Genomic DNA, 23,737 nt, shown 5'->3' on the forward strand with positions numbered 1-23,737 from the left:
TCAATTCCTCCTCCTTCCCCCCTTTTTGCTTAGATTCTGAAATATATGTACAGTTCATTTACAGATGTCTAGATTTTTTCTGTTACCAAAAATGAAACCTTAACGTCTTTTCTTTCACACTCTCTGTACCCCAGTACGACTGTCACTAAGGATCAGATTTACCAGATTCCCAACCAGCACAGCAGTCAAAAAAACTGTGCTGTGCTGTGTGAGAAGGAGAGAGCCATATTTACAGAAATATGGCTCTCCCCTCCCCAGCACCGGTGCTGATTTTAGCTGCCAAGCACCATGCACACACCTTATTGTCATATTGCTAATGTGTGTGTGTGAAGGGTACCCTACAGTACAAAACAATATGCATATATACAAGTTAAAACCTTTCCTCTGTTGTACGTGTTCTACACTGTGCAGCACGCATGCAAAGTAGGGAAAGAAAGGAGAAATTGAAACATTTCTCCCTTAAAGCCTGCTTTTCAGTGTTGTTAATGTTGGGTGCAAAACTCTGTCTGCTAATGTTAATAGACGAGGCTTAGCACCAAAAAGCATGGGTGGTTGGATGGGAACACCTGTGTGCCACCCATGTAATGCCCCCTTGTTGTGAAAAAAAATTGTGCTGGAGACTAATTAAGTAAAAAAAGACTTAAACGTAGCCTGACATGTGGCCTCTGTCTTCAAATCACGACAAATGTCACAAGATAAATACAAAATGTAAAGGCATCTCTATTACTCTTTCGTTATCCACTAATAGGTCGCAGCACACAGTTTGGAAATGCTGAAGTGTATGAATGACATCTCATTTTCAAGGCTGTCCCACACTTTCTTGAGGAGAAGATCCTGAAACCCGCATATTAGATATGTTTTTAAATAACAAAGCTCTATAATGTGTTCATGTTGCATTGACTTTCATTGAGTCCAATTGTATGTATACCATGACAATGTTTTATGTTTATCTGACTATTTCCTAGCAAAGGCCCTGGTCAGTATGAAAGGCAATTGTTCTTGATCTTTTGTTGTGCTGACCAGACAAAGTAACCATTCAAATAATCTCCAACTTGCACTTAAGTCAGACAAAAACAATACACAGCTACAGAGACTCACCAGTGTTAGCAATACATCATACAATTAACAATTGGAAAGCAATATAAATAAATTTTCTGAACGTTTTAGAGACTGGGTGCTATAGGTTTTTACTGCCACTGTCAACAGCCTAACATTTACCAGGAGAAGAGCCCTGCACACATCCATTGTGAGCTGTTGCACTGTTTTTACATATTTATAAATTTAGTAGACATCCCACAGGGCTGTAAAACTCTTGTAAGGACTTTGCCCTCAAATAGCAGTTGATTAGAGACGTTCGCAGCTTGTTGTGGCCCTCTAGCTCGGAATAGGAGGCCAGCCACCTGACCCTTGGAGTCACCCTGGTAGTCCTGGGATCGAGCAGCAAAGTAATCCTCAAGCAGCAGGGCAGTCCTCTGAGGATATGAGGCAGTCCTTCTGGGTGTCTAGGGGTGACCTGAAGAGTTGGTCTGCATGTCCAATATTTATTCCTGGTTCCATCCTTGAAGTGGGAAAACGTCTAGACTTCTTCCCACATCTGGTTCTGGAATGTCCTTCCTGCCTAGGCTCTAAGGGGTCTGGGATGAAAATAGTCTGGTGTCGAGCTCTTTGTGAACATGGAGGAGGTAGTCCTTTGAAATGTAATTGGAGAAGGGAACAGCTCCATCCCTCCCATTATGGCAGCAGTTTCCCCCTTGTCTGACTGCCTGGGCCAACTGGCAACCACACCTATTCATTTGACCCAGGACACAAACTTTGTGCACCAAATGTTTAGAACAAAAAAATGGCAACTTTGTAAACATGACTTTTTTAGAATGGTGACTTAAAATCTGATTTCTACCATTGAAGAAAATCTTTAAATTATATCTCACTAGAGACCAAGCATAGATTTTCTATGTGTTCCCAATCAAACTTGAGCTTTTATTAAATGTAATAAGATGACCCAGTATGGGAGAAGTATGACTTTCAGTAGTGAAAAGCAAATTCACTACCAGGGATGTAGAACTTAAACTTACGTGTGCAACATTTTAAATACAATGCATCCTGCCATGTGGGCTGTTTAGTGCCTAACTTAAGATGACAAATGTATCACAAAGGAAGGTTTAGGCCCAGCAAAAGGTTTGTGTTGTCAGGTCAAAATGGCAATTTGGAACTACATACTGGCTGCAACGGGAGGCTTGGGACATGTTTTAAAGGGCTACTTGCGTTGGTGGTAAACAAGTGCTGCAGGCCCACCAGTAGCATTTGCCCTACAAGCACTTGGTACGTGTAGTATGACTTTAATAGGGGCTTAGAAGTAAATTACATGTGTCAAGAAGGGAGCACAAGCACCTTGGCACTGGTTAGCTGTGGTAAAGTGCACAGAGTCCTTGGAGCAAAAACATGTTCAGGAAACAGGAGGGATGAAGGCCAAATGTTTGGGGGTGACCCTGCAGAGATGGCCAGTCCCAACATGTATTAGTTTTAAAATGAGGCTGTGCATAATACCAGATGCTGAAAATGTACATAGGTACACACTTTCATTCTGCACTACAAACAGAAAGAGGAAAATGTCTGTCTGAAGTGTTTTCGTGCAGGAAGGTGTCCGTTCCTTCACAAAAACAATCCTGCTGACAACACAGGTACCCTTGCACCGGGGTGTAACAGTGCTTGCGTTGGTGCGAGGCAGTAATGTGTCCGCCAGTGCAGAGGGAAAGGACAGAAATGTACTGCATCGTGTAAATACGGGTCACTCCTGCCCTGCAGCACAGGGCTTGTAAATATGGCCCGAAGGGTTTATTTGGGTTATATTATGTTGTCCCAATCCCTTCTGGCTTTCATCAGCTTTTTAGCTGTTTTCACTTAATGTGACTTTATGAGGGGATGGCATAAATCGCATGATTTTGTTACAATCATTTAATCATTAATAATATAAATAATTGTTAGGGGAGTCACTGAAAATCACCTACAAATTCTGAAAGATGCCTTTATTTCTTGGAAGAGTAATTCTACATTTAACTCTGCTTCCTTAGAGCAGCACTCCCCCCCCCCACCCCCACAATGGCCACAAGGATGCACTGTGCACTGAGAAATAGCACTAACTACAACAGAACCTGAAGAGCAGCATGAGCAGTCTGAAGGGAGCACTGAGCTCTCAGTTTGTGTACAAGAGGCTTCCTTTGCCCCCTTCCTCCAGGCATGCTTCCCTCGAATGCAAAGTTTGGTTCACTTTAAGAGGGATCCCACAGCATCTGCTGGAGGTCTGGCAGCTGGACCCACACATTTCATTTCAACAACCTATTCACCCACAACAACTGCTGGAAACCACACTGGTTGCCTTGTCGTGCACACCTAGTAATCACCATCATTACATAATTACTTCTGTTTTGAGCCACCTGGAGTTTTTCGTAGTTGTTCATCTGTTTTACATCTTGGTTGTGAGGTGTGCATTTCACTGCACTCGACACTCTTCCCTTGCTTCCTGGGTTCTTGCACAATTGGAACTGTCACAAATGTGTTCTGTGCTGTTTGCCTAAAATATTACACATAAATAAATAGACAAGGCCCTGCAGTCTGTTAATGCAAGGATTAGGGTCTGATTCAAGGGACATCAGTAATGAATCCAGCAAGTAGTTTAATTTAACCCAACAGACCTCTAGTACAGATTAAGGTGCTGGGGCACAGCCAAGGACTGTGTCTGACTCAGTAAAGGCTTCATGTGACGTAGCCTGTGACAAGACCTGTAAGGGTCAGTGGCATCACTGCTTTTGAAAACTCCAAGGGCATGCACATATGAATATCACTGTTGTCTGAAGTGTTGACGCCTTTGTGTGTTTTATTGTTATTTAAATTTGCTGTATTTGGCAGGTGCAGTGAAAGAAAACCAGTATTTAGTGGAACTGAGTGTGCAATAGGAAAAAACTGTGTCAAAGACAATAGGTGTGACGTACATTTCCCTTATGATTCAGGCCTGTTGACTCTAACATGTTTGTTCAACAACAGAATATTAAGTTTACACCTCCTGTCACAGTGCATTTACACGAAGACACAAAACAGCCATGACCGGGTTAAAATAGATCAGATACATGTACATGTACAGACAGAACATATATGTAATTATGCATGCTGACACAGACTAGCACACCTACATGTATACTTGTGAACACTCAACAACACAGTTACAGACAGCTATGCACATTCAGACCAATAAAACTACACACATCTGTATACACCAACACACCTAAACACATTGGCTCTCACAAACCCACATTTTAAATGTTTAGCCCCTGAACACCATCCAAAGCCCAACAGACTTGCAGGTGCTCCAGCAAAGCTAAACATAGCCTCACACATCCAGAAGAGCACACAGAAGCATGGGTGACAATTTGCCAAAATTCCAGGGGTAGTGGAGGTCACATCACAGTTCACCATAAGACTTCACCCTTCCCCAATTTTATCAAAGAAAGTGAACTCACAGGATCTTTGGCCTCAACTACATCACAGGAAGTGACATCTCACCAATTGTAGCCTTCGTGGAATTACAGAAAATGACATGTTCTCTGCATTGCCTTTTCACTGAGCAGTGATCAGCACACTGGCTCTTACAGCGCACTGCCCCTCACAGCGCACTGACCCTTTCAGTGCACTGCCCATTACAGCGCACTGACCCTTACAGAGCACTGCCTATTACAGCGCACTGACCCATACAATGCACTGACTCTCACAGTATACTGAGCCTTACAACGCACTGCCCATTACAGCGCACTGACCCTTACAGCGCACTGCCCCTTACAGCGCACTGACCCATACAATGCACTGACCCTTACAGCACATTGAGCCTTACAGCGCACGGACCCTTACAGCGCACTGAGTCTTACAGCGCACTGACCCATACAATGCACTGACTCTCACAGTATACTGAGCCTTACAACGCACTTCCCATTACAGCGCACTGACCCTTACAGCGCACTGACCCTTACAGTGCACTGGGTCTTACAGCGCACTGACCCTTACAGCACAGAGTCTTGCAGCACACTGACCCTTACAGCACACTGACCCTTCACGTGCATACAGCCTTACAGTGCACTGACCCTTACAGCACACTGACTCTTTCAGTGCACTGAGCCTTACAGCACACTGACTCGTACAGAGCACTTACCCTTACAGTGCACTTACGCTTACAGTGCACTGACCCTTAAAGTGTACTGAACCTTACAGTGTACTGACCAGTACAACGCACTGACTCTCACAGTACACTGACCCTTCCAGAGCACTGACCCTTACTGTACTCTGACCCTTACAGCGCACTGATCTTACAGCACACTGACTCTTCCAGTGCACTGACCCTTACAGTACACTGAGTCTTACAGCACACTGACCCATATCGTGCACTGAGCCATACAGTGCACTGATTCTTTCAGTGCACTGACCCTTACAGTACACTGAGTCTTACAGCACACTGGCCCTTACCATGCATAGACCCATACAGTGCACTGACCCTTACAGTGCACTGACCCTCACAGAGCACTGACTCTTACAGTACACTGATCCTTACAGCGCACTGACCCTTTCAGTGCACTGACCCTTACAGTACACTGAGTCTTACAGCACACTGACCCTTACTATGCATGGAGACGTACAGTGCACTGACCCTTACAGCACACTGTCACTTACAGCGCGCTGACCCTTACAGCACACTGTCCCTTTCAACGCACTGACCCTTACAGCACATTGATCCTTACAGTGCACTGACCCTTACCGTGCATGGAGCCTCACAGCGCATGGACCCTTCAAGTGCACTGACCCTTACAGTACCTTGACCCTTACAGTGCACTGACCCTTTCACTGCACTGACCCTTGTAGTACAATGAGACTTACAGCACACTGATGTAGGAAAGTACCATCTTCCTTGGCATGTTACCCCCATTTGTACCTGTATGTCAGTTTGTTTTTGCCTGTCTCACTGGGATCCTGCTGGGCAGGTCCCCAGTGCTCATAGTTTATGGCCTAATGTATGTGTCTGTAAAGTACTTGACTGTGTCACTGAGGCTCTGCTAATCAGAACCTCAGTGCTTATGCTCTCTCTGCTTTTAAATGTGTCACTATAGGCTACTGACTTCATTTACCAAGTTCAATTGGCATACTGGACCCCCCCCCCCTTATAATTCCCTAGTATATGGTACTGAGGTACCCAGGGTATTGGGGTTCCAGGAGATCTTTATGGGCTGCAGCATTTCTTTTGCCACCCATAGGGAGCTCTGACAATTCTTACACAGGCCTGCCACTGCAGCCTGAGTGAAATAGTGCACACACTATTTCACAGCTACTTTCACTGCACTCAAGTAACTTATAAGTCACCTATATGTCTAACCTTCACTTTCTGAAGGTTAGGTGCAAAGTTACTAAGTGTGAGGCCACCCTGGAACTATCAAAGGTCGCCCCACATAGTTCAGGGCCATTTCCCCGGACTTTGTGAGTGCAGGGACACCATTACACGCGTGCACTACATATAGGTCAATACCTATATGTAGCTTCATAATGGTAACTCCAAACATGGCCATGTAACATGTCTAAGATCATGGAATTGTCCCCCCCATACCAAATCTGGTTTTGGGGTGCCAATTCCATGCATCCCCGGGGCTCCAGCATGGACCCCGGGTACTGCCAAACCAGCTCTCTGGGGTTTTCACTGCAGCTACTGCTGCTGCCAACCCACAGACGGGCTTCTGCCCTCCTGGGGTCTGGGCAGCCCAGTCCCAGAAAGGCAGAACAAAGGATTTCCTCAGAGAGAGGGTGTTACACCCTCTCCCTTTGGAAATAGGTGTTAAAGGCAGGGGAGGGGTAGCCTCCCCCAGCCTCTGGAAATGCTTTGAAGGGCACAGATGGTGCCCTCCTTGCATAAGTCAGTCTACACCAGTTCAGGGACCTCCCCACCACTGCTCTGGCACGAAACTGGACAAAGGAAAGGGGAGTGACCGCTCCCCTGTCCATCACCACCCCAGGGGTGGTGCCCAGAGCTCCTCCAGTGTGTCCCAGACCTCTGCCATCGTAAATCCAGAGGTGTGCTGGCACAATGGAGGCCCCTGAGTGGCCAGTGCCAGCAGGTGACGTCAGAGACCCTTCCTGATAGGTGCTTACCTCACTAGGTGGCCAATCCTCCTCTAAGAGCTATTTAGGGTCCCTCCAGTGGGCTTTTCCTCAGATAACGACTTGCAAGAATTCACCAGAGTTCCTCTGCACCTCTCTCTTTGACTTCTGCCAAGGATCGACCGCTGACTGCTCCAGGACACCTGCAAAACTGCAGCAAAGTAGCAAGAAGACTACCAGCGACATTGTCGCGCCTAATCCTGCCGGCTTTCTCAACTGTTTCCTGGTGGTGCATGCTTTGGGGGATGCCTGCCTTCATCCTGCACTGGAAGCCATGAAGAAATCTCCTGTGGGTCGACGGAATCTTCCCCCTGCTCCAGCAGGCACCAAACTTCAGCATCACCGGTACTCTGGGACCCCTCTCATCCTGACGAGTGTGGCCCCTGGAACACAGGTGGTGGACCCAAGTGTCCGAGACTGTCCAGTGGTTCAACTGTCCAAACTTGGAGGAGGTAAGTCCTTGCCTCCACCCTCCAGACAGTAATCCTGTGTACTTCGTAAACTGCAGCTGCTAGGGCTTCTGTGCACTTTTGCAAATAATCCTTTGTGAACAGCCTAGCCCAGGTCCCCAGCACTCCGTCCTGCATTGCTCAACTTGCTGAGTTGAACTCCGGCTTCGTGGGAACCTCTTTGGAAGTGTTGAGATGACCGCCCTGCTCAGTTTTCTTGAACCCATGTTCGAATACTTCTGCAGGTGCTGCCTTCTTGTGCATGGGCTCTCCGTGTTGCTGAGGGCCCCCTCTGACTCCTCCACCAAGTGGCGACATCCTGGTCCTTCCTGGGCCCAGGCAGCACCCTTTTTCTTTAACTGTGACCTTTGCAGCTAGCAAGGCTTGTTTGAGGTATTTCTCCTACGAAACAACTCTGCATTCTCCACCTCTCTGTGGGACATTTGCTGCACAAAGGAAAAGTTCCTAGCACCTTTCGTTGTTGCAGAATCTTCAGCTTCTTCCATTCAGAGGCAGCCATTTTGCACCTTCATCCGGGGTTTAGTTGGCTCCTGCCCCCGTGGACACTTTCACAACTCTTGGACTTGGTCCCCTTCCTTTGCAGGTCCTCAGGTCCAGGAATCCATCTTCAGTGCTTTGCAGTCTGTTGTGGTCTTTGCAGAATCCTCTATCAGAAGTTTAGTGTGTTTCTGGGGAAGTCGGTGTAGGAGGCTGGCCTGGCTTGTAGTGAGTACCAAGGGGTACTTGCACCTTGCACCAGGCCCAGTTATCCCTTATTAGTGTATAGGGTGTCTAGCAGCTTAGGCTGATAGATAATGGTAGCTTAGCAGAGCAGCTTAGGCTGAACTAGGAGACGTGTGAAGCTACTACAGTACCACAAGTGTCACTTGCACAATACCATAAGAAAACACAATACACAGTTATACTAAAAATAAAGGTACTTTATTTTTATGACAATATGTCACAGTATCTCAGAGTGTACCCTCAGAGTGAGGATAGCAAATATACACAAGTTATATGTACACAGTACTAAAAATATGCAGTATGGTCTTAGAAAACAGTGCAAACAATGTATAGTTACAATAGGATGCAATGGAGACACATAGGGACAGGGGCAACACAAACCATATACTCCAAAAGTGGAATGCGAACCACGAATGGACCCCAAACCTATGTGACCTTGTAGAGGGTCGCTGGGACTATTAGAAAATAGTGAGAGTTAGAAAACTAGCCCTCCCCAAGACCCTGAAAAGTGAGTGCAAAGTGCACTGAAGTTCCCCAGAAGACAAAGAAGTCGTAATAGAGGAATAATGCAGGAAAGACACAAACCAACAATGCAACAACTGTGGATTTCCAATCTAGGGTACCTGTGGAACAAGGGGACCAAGTCCAAAAGTCACAAGCAAGTCGGAGATGGGCAGATGCCCAGGAAATGCCAGCTGCGGGTGCAAAGAAGCTTCGACTGGACAGAAGAAGCAAAGGTTTCTGCAAGAACGAAAAGGGCTAGAGACTTCCCCTTTGGTGGACGGATCCGTCTTCCCTTGGAGAGTTGTGCAAAAGTATTTTCCCACCGAAAGAACGCCAACAAGCCTTGCTAGCTGCAAATCGTGCGGTTGGCGTTTTTGGACGCTGCTGGGGCCCAGGAGGGACCAGGAGGTCGCAAATTGGACCTGGAGAGAGAGGGGACGTCGAGCAAGACAAGGAGCCCTCTCTGAAGCAGGTAGCACCCGGAGAACTGCCAGAAACAGGCACTACGAGGATGCGTGAAACGGTGCTCGCCGAAGTTGCACAAAGGAGTCCCACGTCGCCGGAGACCAACTTAGAAAGTCGTGCAATGCAGGTTAGTGTGCCGTGGACCCAGGCTTGGCTGTGCACAAAGGATTTCCACCGGAAGTGCACAGGGGCCGGAGAAGTTGCAAAAGTCGCGGTTACCAACAATGCAGTCTGGAGTGGGGAGGCAAGGACTTACCTCCACCAAACTTGGACTGAAGAGTCACTGGACTGTGGCAGTCTCTTGGACAGAGTTGCTGGATTCAAGGGACCTGGCTCGTCGTGCTGAGAGGAGAGCCAAGGGACCGGTAATGCAGCTTTTTGGTGCCTGCGGTTGCAGGGGGAAGATTCCGTCGACCCACGGGAGATTTCTTCGGAGCTTCTGGTGCAGAGAGGAGGCAGACTACCCCCACAGCATGCACAAGCAGGAAAACAGTCGAGAAGGCGGCAGGATCAGCGTTACAGAGTTGCAGTAGTCGTCTTTGCTACTATGTTGCAGGTTTGCAGGCTTCCAGCGCGGTCAGAAGTCGGTTCCTTATCAGAAGGTGAAGAGAGAGATGCAGAGGAACTCGGATGAGCTCTTGCATTCGTTATCTAAAGTTTCCCCAGAGACAGAGACCCTAAATAGCCAGAAAAGAGGGTTTGGCTACCTAGGAGAGAGGAGAGGCTACTAACACCTGAAGGAGCCTATCACAAGGAGTCACTGACGTCACCTGGTGGCACTGGCCACTCAGAGCAGTCCAGTGTGCCAGCAGCACCTCTGTTTCCAAGATGGCAGAGGTCTGGAGCACACTGGAGGAGCTCTGGACACCTCCCAGGGGAGGTGCAGGTCAGGGGAGTGGTCACTCCCCTTTCCTTTGTCCAGTTTCGCGCCAGAGCAGGGGCTAAGGGGTCCCTGAACTGGTGTAGACTGGCTTATGCAGAATTGGGCACATCTGTGCCCAAGAAAGCATTTCCAGAGGCTGGGGGAGGCTACTCCTCCCCTGCCTTCACACCATTTTCCAAAGGGAGAGGGTGTAACACCCTCTCTCAGAGGAAGTCCTTTGTTCTGTCTGCCATCCTGGGACAAGCCTGGCTTGACCCCAGGGGGGCAGAAACCTGTCTGAGGGGTTGGCAGCAGCAGCAGCTGCAGTGAAACCCCAGAAAAGGCAGTTTGGCAGTACCAGGGTCTGTGCTACAGACCACTGGGATCATGGAATTGTCCCAATAATGCCAGGATGGCATAGAGGGGGCAATTCCATGATCTTAGACATGTTACATGGCCATATTCGGAGTTACCATTGTGAAGCTACATATAGGTAGTGACCTATATGTAGTGCACGCGTGTAATGGTGTCCCCGCACTCACAAAGTTCAGGGAATTGGCCCTGAACAATGTGGGGGCACCTTGGCTAGTGCCAGGGTGCCCTCACACTAAGTAACTTTGCACCTAACCTTTACCAGGTAAAGGTTAGACATATAGGTGACTTATAAGTTACTTAAGTGCAGTGTAAAATGGCTGTGAAATAACGTGGACGTTATTTCACTCAGGCTGCCGTGGCAGGCCTGTGTAAGAATTGTCAGAGCTCCCTATGGGTGGCAAAAGAAATGCTGCAGCCCATAGGGATATCCTGGAACCCCAATACCCTGGGTACCTCAGTACCATATACTAGGGAATTATAAGGGTGTTCCAGAAAGCCAATGTAAATTGGTAAAATTGGTCACTAGCCTGTTAGTGACAATTTGGAAAGAAATGAGAGAGCATAACCACTGAGGTTCTGGTTAGCAGAGCCTCAGTGAGACAGTTAGGCACTACACAGGGAACACATACATATAGGCCACAAACTTATGAGCACTGGGGTACTGACTAGCAGGGTCCCAGTGACACATAACAAACATACTGAAAACATAGGGTTTTCACTATGAGCACTGGGCCCTGGCTAGCAGGATCCCAGTGAGACAGTGAAAACACCCTGACATACACTCACAAACAGGCCAAAAGTGGGGGTAACAAGGCTAGAAAGAGGTTACTTTCTCACAGTCGGGTAACTTTACTCCTACTTTTCAGCGTCTTGGGGCGGGGTATCTTGGACACCCTTAGTGTCGTTTTACACTCCCAGTGACCCTCTATACACTACACTAGCCTAGGGGTCCATTCGTGGTTCGCATTCCACTTTCTTAGTATATGGTTAGTGTTGCCCCTAGGCCTATTGCATCCTATTGTATTCTACAGGGTTTGCACTACTTTCTGACTGTTTTACTTACCTGATTTTGGTTTGTGTGTATATTTTGTGTATTTTTCTTACTTCCTAAGGGAGTATATCCTCTGAGATATTTTTGGCACATTGCCACTAACATAAAGTACCTTTATTTTTAGTAACTCTGAGTATTGTGTTTCTATTGATATTGTACCTAAATGGTATAAGTGGAATAGTAGGAGCTTTGCATGTCTCCTAGTTCAGCCTAAGATGCTCTGCTATAGGTACCTCTATCAGCCTAATCTGCTAGAACACTACTAATCTATCTAATAAGGGATAACTGGACCTGGAACAAGGTGTAAGTACCATCAGGTACCCACTATAAGCCAGGCCAGCCTCCTACACTGGTGGTGCAGCGGTGGAATTATTCTTAGCCTCATACCTGGAAATGGTGCAGCATGTGGTGTGGATGGCAATCCTCTCAGGAAGCTGGCAGATTAGCACCAGCAGAGCTGCATGCCAAACACAGCATTTGTCCCAGGATGGCTGCGGCTGGAATGCCCCTCTGCCCCTTTCAGGCCAGTGCGTCATTTATATAATAAAGTCACACTGTGCTAGAAGCACAGCTCAGAAGCAATGCTATGTCTAGATGTCAGAAGCTGTCTCCTGAATGGGCAACACAAGCACTAGGATATTGCATACTGTGTTCATAGCCTTAGATAGAATGTACTGATTATATGTCGGGGAAAGGCTAACTAAAACAAGCAACTTACACAATATATTCCTAGAATAAGATGCAGATGAAGTGAAGTGTGTAAAATGTAATTGCTAAATGTGATGCAGCCAAAACTTGTAAAATATCACATCTAAAATGAATCTAAGAAGCACGGGAACATAATTTGAGCCAAGAGGTCCTCACAAAAGTTTCAGTCCTTGAGTCGTTGGCGTTCAATTCAAATGTGCAAGTATTTTCTGTAGCACATTCAGATGATAATACAGTTTATAAAGGTATTTCAATCCTCCCTGTCCTTGGACCGGTTGACTTGAGAAGTGTTTGCTGAGCAAACTGTTTTTCTACTTCAGTGTTTGCAAGATTCTTATTTCTTTGGCGCCTTGCATAGTCATGGTGAGCAAAACTAAGAAGCGTGTGAACGACAAAAGCGTCAGAACTAGAGATAATCTGTAACAGGTAACATATACATGCTGTATGCAGATGTAAGGAACAATCTCTCTTCTACTATTTCATGCAGAGACATAAGATAATCTCTTTTCAATTACTACATATTACTTCTCAAAACAAAAGGTTCTCGGGTATTGGTATCCACCCTAAATAGTATGATGTAACATTTGGGGATGAATATACAGCCCAGCAGTCCAGCGCTGGAAGCCAAGATGGCAAAGATCTCCATGATCACCATGTTTCTGCCCTTCGTGCTGAGGTAGGCCGGGATGAAGGAGACCCAGACACTGCAGAACACCAGCATGCTGAATGTGATGAGCTTGGCCTCGTTGAATCTGTCAGGGAGGTTCCTGGCAAGAAAAGCCACAATGAAGCTGGCAAAGGCCAACAGGCCCATCTAACCAATCACACTGTAGAAGGCAGTGACAGAGCCCTGGTCACACAGCAGGATCATCCTCCCAGCCTCAGACTGTGTGTCAGTGCCAGGGTGAGGTGGAGCTGTGAGCAGCCAAGAGAGACAGATTGTCAGTTGTCCTACTGTGGACAAGAGGATAATAGAGATGGACACTCGTGATCCCAGCCATCTGCTTAATCTGCTCCCTGGCCTGGTGGCATGAAAGGCAATGACAACAGTGACTGTTTTTGCTAAAACACAAGAAACAGCAACAGTAAAAATAATCCCAAATATAACTTGTTGGATCAAACAGGCCCATGCCTCAGGGCGGCCAATGAATAAGAGGGAGCAGAGAAACGACAACATTAGTGAGAGGAGGAGTGCGTAGCTGAGATCCCGGTTATTGGCTTTCACAATTGGTGTGTCTCGGTGTCTAATAAAGATTCCCAGCACCGCAGCTGTGGCTATAGAGAAGAATACAGCTATGAAGACCAAAATCACTCCAATGATGTCATTGTATGAGAGGAAAGCAATGGTTTTAGGGATGCAGCCGTCCCGTCTGGTATTGGGCCATCTGTCTTCAGGGCACTTCATGCAGTTTTCCACATCTAAAATAAATGAGATATTTTATAATTTGTAAAATAGAAGATATAAATGTTCCATTAATGCTACTTGCAACAGTGCATTGATAATGGAACTCTGATATTTAAAGAATAATAACATTGAAGGTTGCTGTTTATTTTACGATTATTTTACTCAATAATATGCTGTTCCAAGGTGTTGTGGCTTTTGGGCCCAACCTCAGACACTGAGGTGGTCATTCCGACTCTGCGCCAGGCGGGAACCGCCATTTGGCCGCTACGCGGTCAAAAGACCGCTTCCGGCATTCTGAGCTTCCCGCTGGGCCGGCGGGCGCTAACTATGTTAGCGCCCGCCGGCCCAGCGGGAAGGAGGGCTGCAACACAGAAGCCGGCTCCGAATGGAGCCGGTGGTGTTGCGGCCGCGCAACGGGTGCAGTTGCACCCGTCGCGCTTTTCACTGTCTGCTAGGCAGACAGTGAAAAGCCGGCCGGGGCCCTGTTAGGGGGCCCCAAGACACCCGTTCCCGCCAGCCTCTTCCTGGCGGTGACAACCGACAGAAACAGGCTGGCGGGAAGGGGGTCAGAATCCCCATGGCAGCGCTGTCATGGCGGATTAGCCCAGCCGGGGCAAAATCGGCGGGAAACCGCCGGCCCCGGTTTTCTGACCGCGGCTTTACCGCCACGGTCAGAATGGGCTAGGAAGCACCGCCAGCCTGTTGGCGGTGCTTCCGTCATTCGTGGCCCTGTCAGAATGACCCCCTGAGTCACATAAATCCATTGGCCTTCTCCCTCGCCTGTTATTTAAGAACAAATGTATTCATAGATGGCAGAGAAACCTTATGCATCCCAATTCTAATCCAAATCCAATGCAATATATTGCCATCAATGTATCATAAATCATAAGGGTGAAGGTCAGGTGGTTTATAAATGTCACCGGACCACGTGTAACCCACCCTTGTGTGCACACCCTTTGGCTGTGCACAGCATTCTTTCCTATTTTTAATGGGATTTTTTTCCTCTTACTGTACGCTTTACAGAGCAATCAACAATTTTTTAAAAATCACACAATTCCTCCAAATGGGTGATTTCTTTGCTGCTCAGAAAATGGCGGTCGCAGACGTGCCCCTAATCCACCATGGCCAACTGGCCCGCACTTCGTACTGTCTTTGGCTGTGCGCTGCAGGGATTATCTGTAGGGATAGGCCATCTGCCCAGCACCATGAAGCCACTGAACCCACCAGTTCACATGACCCAATATGTACCATTCTGCACTGTGCAGTCTTCTCTCAGGCCCTCTGCCCATTATCATTTAGCTGTGCCAGCTGGGACTGGTTGCAGGCCTTTCCTGGCCTTACACTGGGCTTAAGTTGCTGGCTTCCAAATTACATACAAGTATTTCCACAGTGACAAAGTTATTAAAGAATGAAAATTAATTTCCATCCTATTTAGCTTTGCCAACCCCTCCCACATCTGCTCATAAGTAATAGTCAGCTAACCCCATTAAACATCTGCCAAATTGCTGTGGATACATCAAATAGTTCACATTTATTAGAACATGAACACTTCTTTAACCCCCTTCCCTCTTAGTGAGCCTGCATCACATTGTGAAACCAGGGAGTGGGCTAAACATGCCAAGTCTCGGCCACTTTAGTGCAGATCTATCAGGTGACGCCAATGCTATTAGTCAATTAAAAATGTTCTTCACCCACTCTTTAAATCCTGCTCGTATTGGTTCCTGAAAACCTGAAATACCTGCACTGGTTGTAATTTGCTAACTGCCTTTCACATTTGATGCAGATCCATCAACAGTGCAAACGTTATAAGCAATTGAAAGTTTTCTTGCCACCCTCTAACTTTCCCCCTTCTATGGACTGGCTAAAACTTGACCTACCAATCAAAAACACATCTCCCAAACGTAATCCCTCTTATACACTTGGCTCCCCTTGGTGCACCTACACAACCTTTAAAACACTACAACAAGGTGAACAAACTAACAGCTATGCTTTATTTAAAACAATGGCAGTGCACCACCACCATCAACAACCATTATTTATTAATATATACCGCCAACATACTCTTAAAACAAGTCTCAGTACGATATTGTTTCAACTTTTAAGCACATCTCTCTCAAGTACAACGATTACAGTACCTTCTATTCTTCCGCAAATCTGTGGAGTAGGGTATGAAGTCATGCATTTACTGATAATGTTGTTGTGGCCTATTGTCTTTTTGTGTAAAATTGTGTTTGTGGATATTTAGAATTGTTATTTGTTTATTGAATGTGTGTCATATGTGTTGTATTACAGTCCTGAAGAAGTCCTATGTTAAAGGATGAGACGCGTTGGCTGTTGCTGCTCTGAATATATGTATTGTTGGAAAAAAGAAAAGAATAAAGAGAAGATTAGCATAAAATCACATCAAGGAATTGGACATTGAAATAGTACTGGTGGTGATGCACTAACATTGTTCCAAAGTGTGCTTTTCCTTTAGTCTAAAGGATTGCACCGTTGCATCAGGTGTTGGTTTGAGTGCACACAAAGAAGAATATAACCAGGGTTAGGTGCGTTGATTGATAGCCTGCTGCTGTATCTTTTGAGAATATTAAACTAAAAGCTATGCCCCTACTACATTTTTGGAGATCCAGCAAGTGGCACCAAAGTGACTAGTAAAAGATGATATTTTTAACTCTTTCCCCTTTAACTTGCCTTCTTTTTGAATCTTCACAAAACCTAATATAGCTTTGCTGGGTAAAACTTGCAAACTACTATCACAGCTTGCAGCAGTTTATTCAAGCAGTGCTAGAGTGATAAGCAAATGTAAATTTATTGACTATACCACTATACCACCTGCCTTTAACAATGCTCCTATTTATGGATTTGAACAGAACTTGTCATAAATGTAGAAAACAAATTCTTCTTATCTTCTTCCAAATTGTGTGCATCGCATTGTGCCAAACTTATTAGAAGATCAAAACTTTTTTGCCCCCATTAAATGCCCTCCTCCAATTTATGGATATAAACACTTTCAAAAATATTAATAGTAAAATGAACATACTGTGCCAAAAACATAGGCAAATTAACAAATGGCTTCAGTTGACAAGGTTTACCAAAATATTAACCCTTTAAATTCTGACCAGCATTTTCCTTTAAAAGCGAGACTATCTCAAAAACTAATGAATTGATTTCCACCAAATAAAAAACACACACTGAGTGAGTAAGTTTCTTACAAGTCCATTCAGTGATTTCTGCTCTATGGGAGACAAAATAGGAAAAGATTCATGGCCCTTATATTTGTTTCCTAGATTGTCAAGTCAAAGCTTAGCTGACAGGATAAGTAGATTGTCAAGCTTGTCTAAATCTCTCCTAAGTGTCAAACATAATAAGCATGTAAAAAAAACACCTTTTCCTAGAAAAGTACAGCTGAACCACTGTGTGGTTATACTTCAGTCAGAGATTCCAGAGGACAAGAGTTTATTGTTTTTCTGAGACAAATGGCACAGAACCTCATGTCTTGCACTAATCCTTCAAGTAGGGAGCATAAAAAAAGGGTGGAGGTCCAAAAACATTGTTTTCCTATTTTAAGTCCCATAGCAAGTTTACATGAGCAATACAGAAAAAAGGGCTGAACTGAATTAAACTTCATTTGGCAGAAAGTCCTACATTTGCTCAAAAATCATGTTTTTCATTATTTGATTAACATTTGTTTGCCCATTCAAGAAATGTGCATTGAAAGAGGTGCTAACGGTCACCAATAAAGAGTTTCAGAGTTATCTGGACAGATATTCCAGCAGGATACCCACAGGGTTCCTTTGGCCTCAGATGAGCTTTTTATCCCATCAGCCTTTTCAATCCCCAGGGAAGGGTGTCTGTCCCGTAGGACGTAACAATCTGATTGACTGGCCGCAACTTGAAGAACGAGCATTTGAAATGCATTAAGTCTCGCATTTGCAAGTGTTAGAGCTATTGGCAATGTAAATGGATAATTTGACTTTTTGTGGCACAAAATTTGGTCAACCATGCCTCATAATTTGGTCCTTTCCTGCCACATAGTGCCACTGAGCAAGCAGATCTAGAAGATCATGTGTGACAAAAGCGAACTTTTAATGAGAAACAGAGGAACAATAATCTATACAATGATTAACAAACTTTAAGTGCTTAACTATAGTTAACGAAACTTTGCACTGACATTTTCTAAGCTGTGTGTGAATGGGATGTACTGTCCCTTCCATAAATGTGATGTAAGGTTACTAAGAAACAATGTTAAGTAAATGGTAGCAATGCAAATCTCTCCAATAATGCCCATTGTGCTGTGCAAAACTTGAAAGCACCATGGGCAACATGACCGCAAAGAAAGTAACTAGTAGTCATGAAAAGTGCTCCAATACTGCCCAATAGGCTGCGTAAAACTTGAAAGCACCTTGGCAGTCGTAAGCGTGTGGGGAAAAACAAAAGAAACAATGTGAAGGAACTGACAGGCATGCAAAGTGCTCCAATAGTGCCCATTGCACTGCGTAAAACTTGAAAGCGCCATGGGTGCCATGAGCACAAATGAGAAACAAAATAAACAATGAGAAGTAGCTGGCAGTCATGCAGAGCCCTCCAGTACTGCCCATTGTGCTGTGTCAAACTTCAATGTGATATGACCGCTATGAGCACGTAGGAAAAACAAACTAAACAATGAAAGGTATCTGGTAGTCATGCATAATGTGCTCTGTGAAACTTGAAGGGGCCTTAGCCATCATGAGAGTTACAGAAAAATAAACGAAACAATGACAAGCAAACTACCAGTTACTTGTTGTTGTTTCTCTTGTTTTTGAGTTGCATTCATGGCGCTTTCAATTTTTATACAGCAGGAACTCGATCTGCAGTGTTGGAGCGATTTGCATGAAGCACCCCAATACTGGTGATCGAGTTTCGGCTGTATGAATAATAAAAGCGCCATTAGTGTGACTAAAAAAACAAAACAAAAAATGACAAGTGACTTGTAGTTATGCAAATCACTCCAATACTGCCAAAGGAGTTCCAGCGTTTTGCAAAGGTAATTGACAACCCCTTTATCTGCCACTTTAAGTCCCTAGTAAATGGTACTTAGTTACCAAGGGCATGGGGTACTGAGGGTAGGCCCCTGAGGGCAGCAGCAGGGAGTGTGGCTCCCTCTAGGGCAATGTACCAAGATGCATCCAGCACTGCCATTGAAGGCTCAGTGTCCTGATGCAAACGTAAAAGGCAAATTGGACATGGCACACCGCCTGTGTGGCCTGTCCACCATACACTGCATATCACATAGGTAAATCAGCCCTCTGCAGGTCTTCCAGTCCTAAGGCAGGGTGCACTATTTAGTAGGTGAGGGCATAGCTGCATGAGCAATATGCCCCCACTGTGTCTTTGCCAAATCTGGGACATAGGCCCTCATTACAACCCTGGCGGTCGGTGATAAAGTGGCGTTAATACTGCCAACAGGCTGGTGGTAAATGCCGCCAAATTATGACCAAATTATGTCGGAAAGAGCTCAGACAGACAGCCACTTTACCACACCGACCGCCAGGGCGGAATCAACAGGCACCATGGCAGTAGGAGCCTAGAGCGAGACAGAAGACAATGTTCTGCCCACTGTATCAAGACACAGGAAACCACCACCTTTTCGGGGCGGTACCAACGACATCAAAAGCTTGGCGGAAACAATGCAAAGAAGGGAAACAACTCACCTGTGGAGTCTCAGGGAAGAACCACGCCACCATGGAGCCTAAACTGCATATATTGCCAATGGTCTTCTACGTCCTTCTCCACCACGAGCACCAACAACGGTGAAAACAACCACGGTGAGTACAGCCACCTAGCACACAGGGGAGGGGGGAGGAAAAAGAGAGTGACACACACATGCAACACGCAACACTCCCACCCCTAACACCATACACACAAGCAGATGCAGTAAGAAGACATATTTACTCCATACCCGTCTGAAATAATGCAAGGACAACACGAATAGATGAAAGTGAGTGTAATAAGATAAATACAGTAGTAATATGTGCATCCAATCTAAAAGTAAGTACATATTTACAAATCAAGGGACACTGCTCAGTCTTCAATGTTCGTTGGCCACAGGGCCACATTACAAAGTCCAAGGCCCCACTTGACTCCTGCGACAACACGGAGCATCAGTTCAAAAATAGGCAGGCACCTCAGGGGGACGGGAAATGGGGGGCACCTCAGCCGGCAGATGGAACAACACCACTGGTCCTGGAGTGGGCAACATGCCCTGTGCTTGGTCCTGGGGAGTACAAGGCGAGAGTCTCTCAAATGGGTGACTTGCCCACATGCTCTGGAGGGGGCATCGTGCCCTGTAATCTTCATCCGGGGAGGATGGGGAGAGTGGGTGGCTTACCCATAGGTTCTGGAGGGGGCATCGTGCCCTGTGATCTTCATCCTGGGGAGGATGGGGTGAGTGGGTGGGTTACCTACTGGTTCTGGAGGGGGCATTGTGCACTATGATCTTCATCCTGGGGAGTATGGGGTGAGTGTGTTGCTTACCCACTGGTTCTGGAGGGGGCACCGTGCCCTATGATGCAGGTCTTAAGGAGTGCAAGGTCACAGTCTCTCGGTTGGGTTTCATACCCACAGGATTTGCAGGGGCAGGCCGCACAACAGCCCATGGACCCACCATGGAGGTGATGCTGATGTTGCCGCTGGTGGCGGGAGGGAGCTCCTGCCCATCCCCTGCAGCCTCAGACAGCTGCCCACTGGTGGTGGCGGTGCTGCTGCTACTGGTGGTTGTGGGGGGAAGCTTCTGCCCATCCCCTGCAGCCTCAAATGGCTACCCACTGGTGCTGCTGCTGCTGGTGGCGGTGCTGGTGGTGGTGGGAGGAGGCTCCAGCCCAATCCCTGCAGCCTCGGACAGTTGCCCATTGGTGCTGCTGCTGCTGCTGGTGGGGGAGGCTCCAGCCCATCCCCTGAAGCCTCGGACAGCTGCCCACTGGTGGTGGTGGTGCTGCTGCTGCTGGTGGTGGTTGTGGGGGGAAGCTCCTGCCTGTCCCCTGCAACCTCGGATGGCTGCCCACTGCTGCTACTGGTGGTGGTGCTGGTGGTGGTGGGGGGAGGCTCCAGCCCATCCCCTACAGCCTCGGACGGCTGCCCACTGGTGCTGCTGGTGGTGGTAGAGTGAGGCTCCAGCCCATCCCGTGCAGCCTCGGATGGCTGCCCACTGATGCTGGTGGTGGTGGTGGTGCTGCTGCTGCTGGTTGTGGGGGAAGCCCCTGCCCATCACCTGCAGCTTCAGATGGCTGCCCACTGGTGCTGCCGGTGGCAGTGCTGGTGGTGGTGGGGGAAGGCTCCAGCCCATCCCCTGCAGCCTCAGACGGGTGCCCACTGGTGCTGCTGCTGGTGGTGGTGTGGGGCGGCTTCAGCCCATCCCCTGCAGAATTGGATGGCTGCACCACCATGGTTGGTGGTGGGGCTCCGACTGAGTCCCAGGCCCCTTGTCCTTTCTACCTGCGTGTGCAGGCCCCTTGCCCTTCCTGGCAGCAGCTGGGGATGGCTCCTTGCTCTTCTTGGCACCAGATGGGGATGGCTCCTTGCTCTTCTTGGCAACAGCTGGGGATGGCTTCTTGCTCTTCTTGGCACCAGCTGGGGGTGTCACCTTGACCTTCCTGGCAGAACTTGGGGCAGGCACCCTTTCCCTGTGGCTGCCCGGTGCTCGGGATTATTTGCCACCACGAGTTGCTGTGGACACTACTGGGCCCGTGGACTGGGTGACTGAGGTGCTTGCATGGGTTTTACACACCCTGGCCAGACATGAAGGATGGGGGGATGGGGTAGGGAAGAGGTCAGTGGTGGAGAGAAAAAGCTGCTTAGGAACATTGGGGCAGGGAGAGGGAGAAGGTCTGGGAGTGGAAGAAGAGAAAGTGGTTGTAGGAGGTATTTGTCTGCTATGTTTGGGTGCAGGTGCATGGGCTGGATGCTGTTGTGAGGTGGATGGCTGTTGGGTGTCTGAGTGTTTACTTTGGGAGGAGGAGGCACAGACACAGTGGGAGAGGACACAGGGGACATATGCATGGCTGTTGGGGTGGTGACTGCTAGAGAGGTGTGTGTTCTGATAGGTGTGCTGGTGATGACGGTAGTGGATGAGGATGAAGTGCATGCAGGTGTGAGTGTAGACGCAACTGGGAGGGAGGAGGAGGGGGCCACAGTGGAGGCAGTGGATGTTGGTATGTCTGCTTCTGGATGGTGTTTGTGTGAGTGCCTGTGGGATGAAGTGTGGTGCCTGTGTTTGCCTGTGCCACTCTTGGGTGTTGTCCTGTATGCATGCTCTTCTGCCTGTGTGCTTGGGATAGGTTGGGGTTGAGGGGAATGGGATTGGTAGAGGAAGTTGGAGGGGGGAGGGTATAAACAGGGACAATGGCTGCCATCAGAGAGGAGGCCAGAGCCTGGATTGATCTCTGTTGGGCCACCAAGCCAGTGTGAATGCCCTCCAGAAATGCATTGGTTTGTTGCACTTGGGCTGCCAGCCCCTGGATGTCATTCACAATGGTTGACTGCCCAACAGAGATGGATCTCAGGAGGTCAATAGCCTCCTCACTCAGGGCAGCACAGCTAACTGGGGCAGGGTCTGAGGTGCCTGGGGTGAAGGAGATGCCCACCCTCCTGGGTAAGCGGGTACGGGCAACTCGCTGAGGGGCTGCTGGGAGGGCAGTGCTGGTACGGGGGTGGCAGCTGTACCTGTAGCTGGAGTGGGCACAGAGGTGTCCACCACCACCAGGGAGCTTCCATTAGAGGACGTATCTGTATCTGAACTGTCCCCTCCAGTCTCCGCTGTGGTGCTCCCCTCGCCCTCCGTCCCACTGGTGGCCTCACCGTTGGTGGACTCTGCCTCCTGGGTCCTGTGGGATGCAGCTCCCTCCATCGCTGGTGCCTCTGCTCCTCTGCCAGATGATGCTAATGCACATAAGGGCAGGATGACAAAACAAAAAGGGGGGGAGAGACAAAGGATACACTTCGTCAATGGCTGCACCAACACCACCTTTGGTGTACACAGCACCCTCACACACAGGGCACAGCCTTACACACTATGCAATGCACTACCAGTAACAATGCTAGTCGCCAGGGCATGGGGAGGAACACATACCGCTAAATTCAGCATACCTGGGACCCACACACCCCTGCCCAGTACTGGATGCCTACTAGCTAGGTAGGAGGAATTTTGCATCAGAACCCTGCCCAACATGGGACCTACTCTGCAATGTCAGCCCTGTCCTAGGGACACACACAGGCTCACATCCCCCACCCAGATACCACCCCACCAGGCATAAGTAATAATGATGGGCACCGTACTCACCTCTTTGTTGCTGCTGTGATGCCCCCAAGCGCCCATCCAGCCCTGGATAGCCACTGCCAGTTTGCGGGCCATCAGGGGGGTCAGGGTTCGACGGACACCCCTTCCTCGTTGGGAGGCCATCCCCAGCTGGCCCTCCGCCATCTTCAGTGCCCAGCATCTCAGGTCCTCCCACCATTTCTGACAGTGGGTGCTCTGCCTGCCGTAGACCCTCAGGGTCCCCACTTCCTATGGCATGCCATATACCCTTCTTTTGATAGGCGCTGACCCGCAGAGGAAATATACACAGGGAAAGGTATTAGTTAGACGGTCCTGCCTGTTACACTCATTCTCCACCATAGCCCTTCAGATCCCCTTACGCACATACATGCTGCATGCTGCCCAGGGCCCATCCACCAACCCCCTCACACGAGGCCTTCACACACAGTACTCCATACATGCCCCATGCATCGTGCTCACCTGTTGGTCTGGAGGCCCATACAGCAGTCCGTACTGGGGTAGGACCCCATCCACTAGTCTCTCCAACTCCACTGAGGTGAAGGCAGGGGCCCTTTCCACAGTCTCACAGGCCATGGTAGGTTCCAGACACAGGTCACAGCAGCACATGCAGTGTAGATCCCCTCCTGTTGAAGGTCAGGGAGCAAGTGAGTGAACAGATAGAAAATGGTGGTCACCTCCGCGA

At 47.9% G+C, this 23,737-nt stretch overlaps 1 pseudogene; it reads right to left on the minus strand.

Annotated features, from left to right (window-relative positions):
- Positions 1 to 12,854: 12,854 nt before the first annotated feature.
- Positions 12,855 to 23,737, minus strand: part of LOC138279157 (vomeronasal type-2 receptor 26-like) — a 56,206-nt pseudogene continuing 45,323 nt past the window's right edge.

Source organism: Pleurodeles waltl, chromosome 2_2, assembly GCF_031143425.1.
Source record: "Pleurodeles waltl isolate 20211129_DDA chromosome 2_2, aPleWal1.hap1.20221129, whole genome shotgun sequence".
In the NCBI taxonomy this organism is placed as follows: domain Eukaryota; kingdom Metazoa; phylum Chordata; class Amphibia; order Caudata; family Salamandridae; genus Pleurodeles; species Pleurodeles waltl.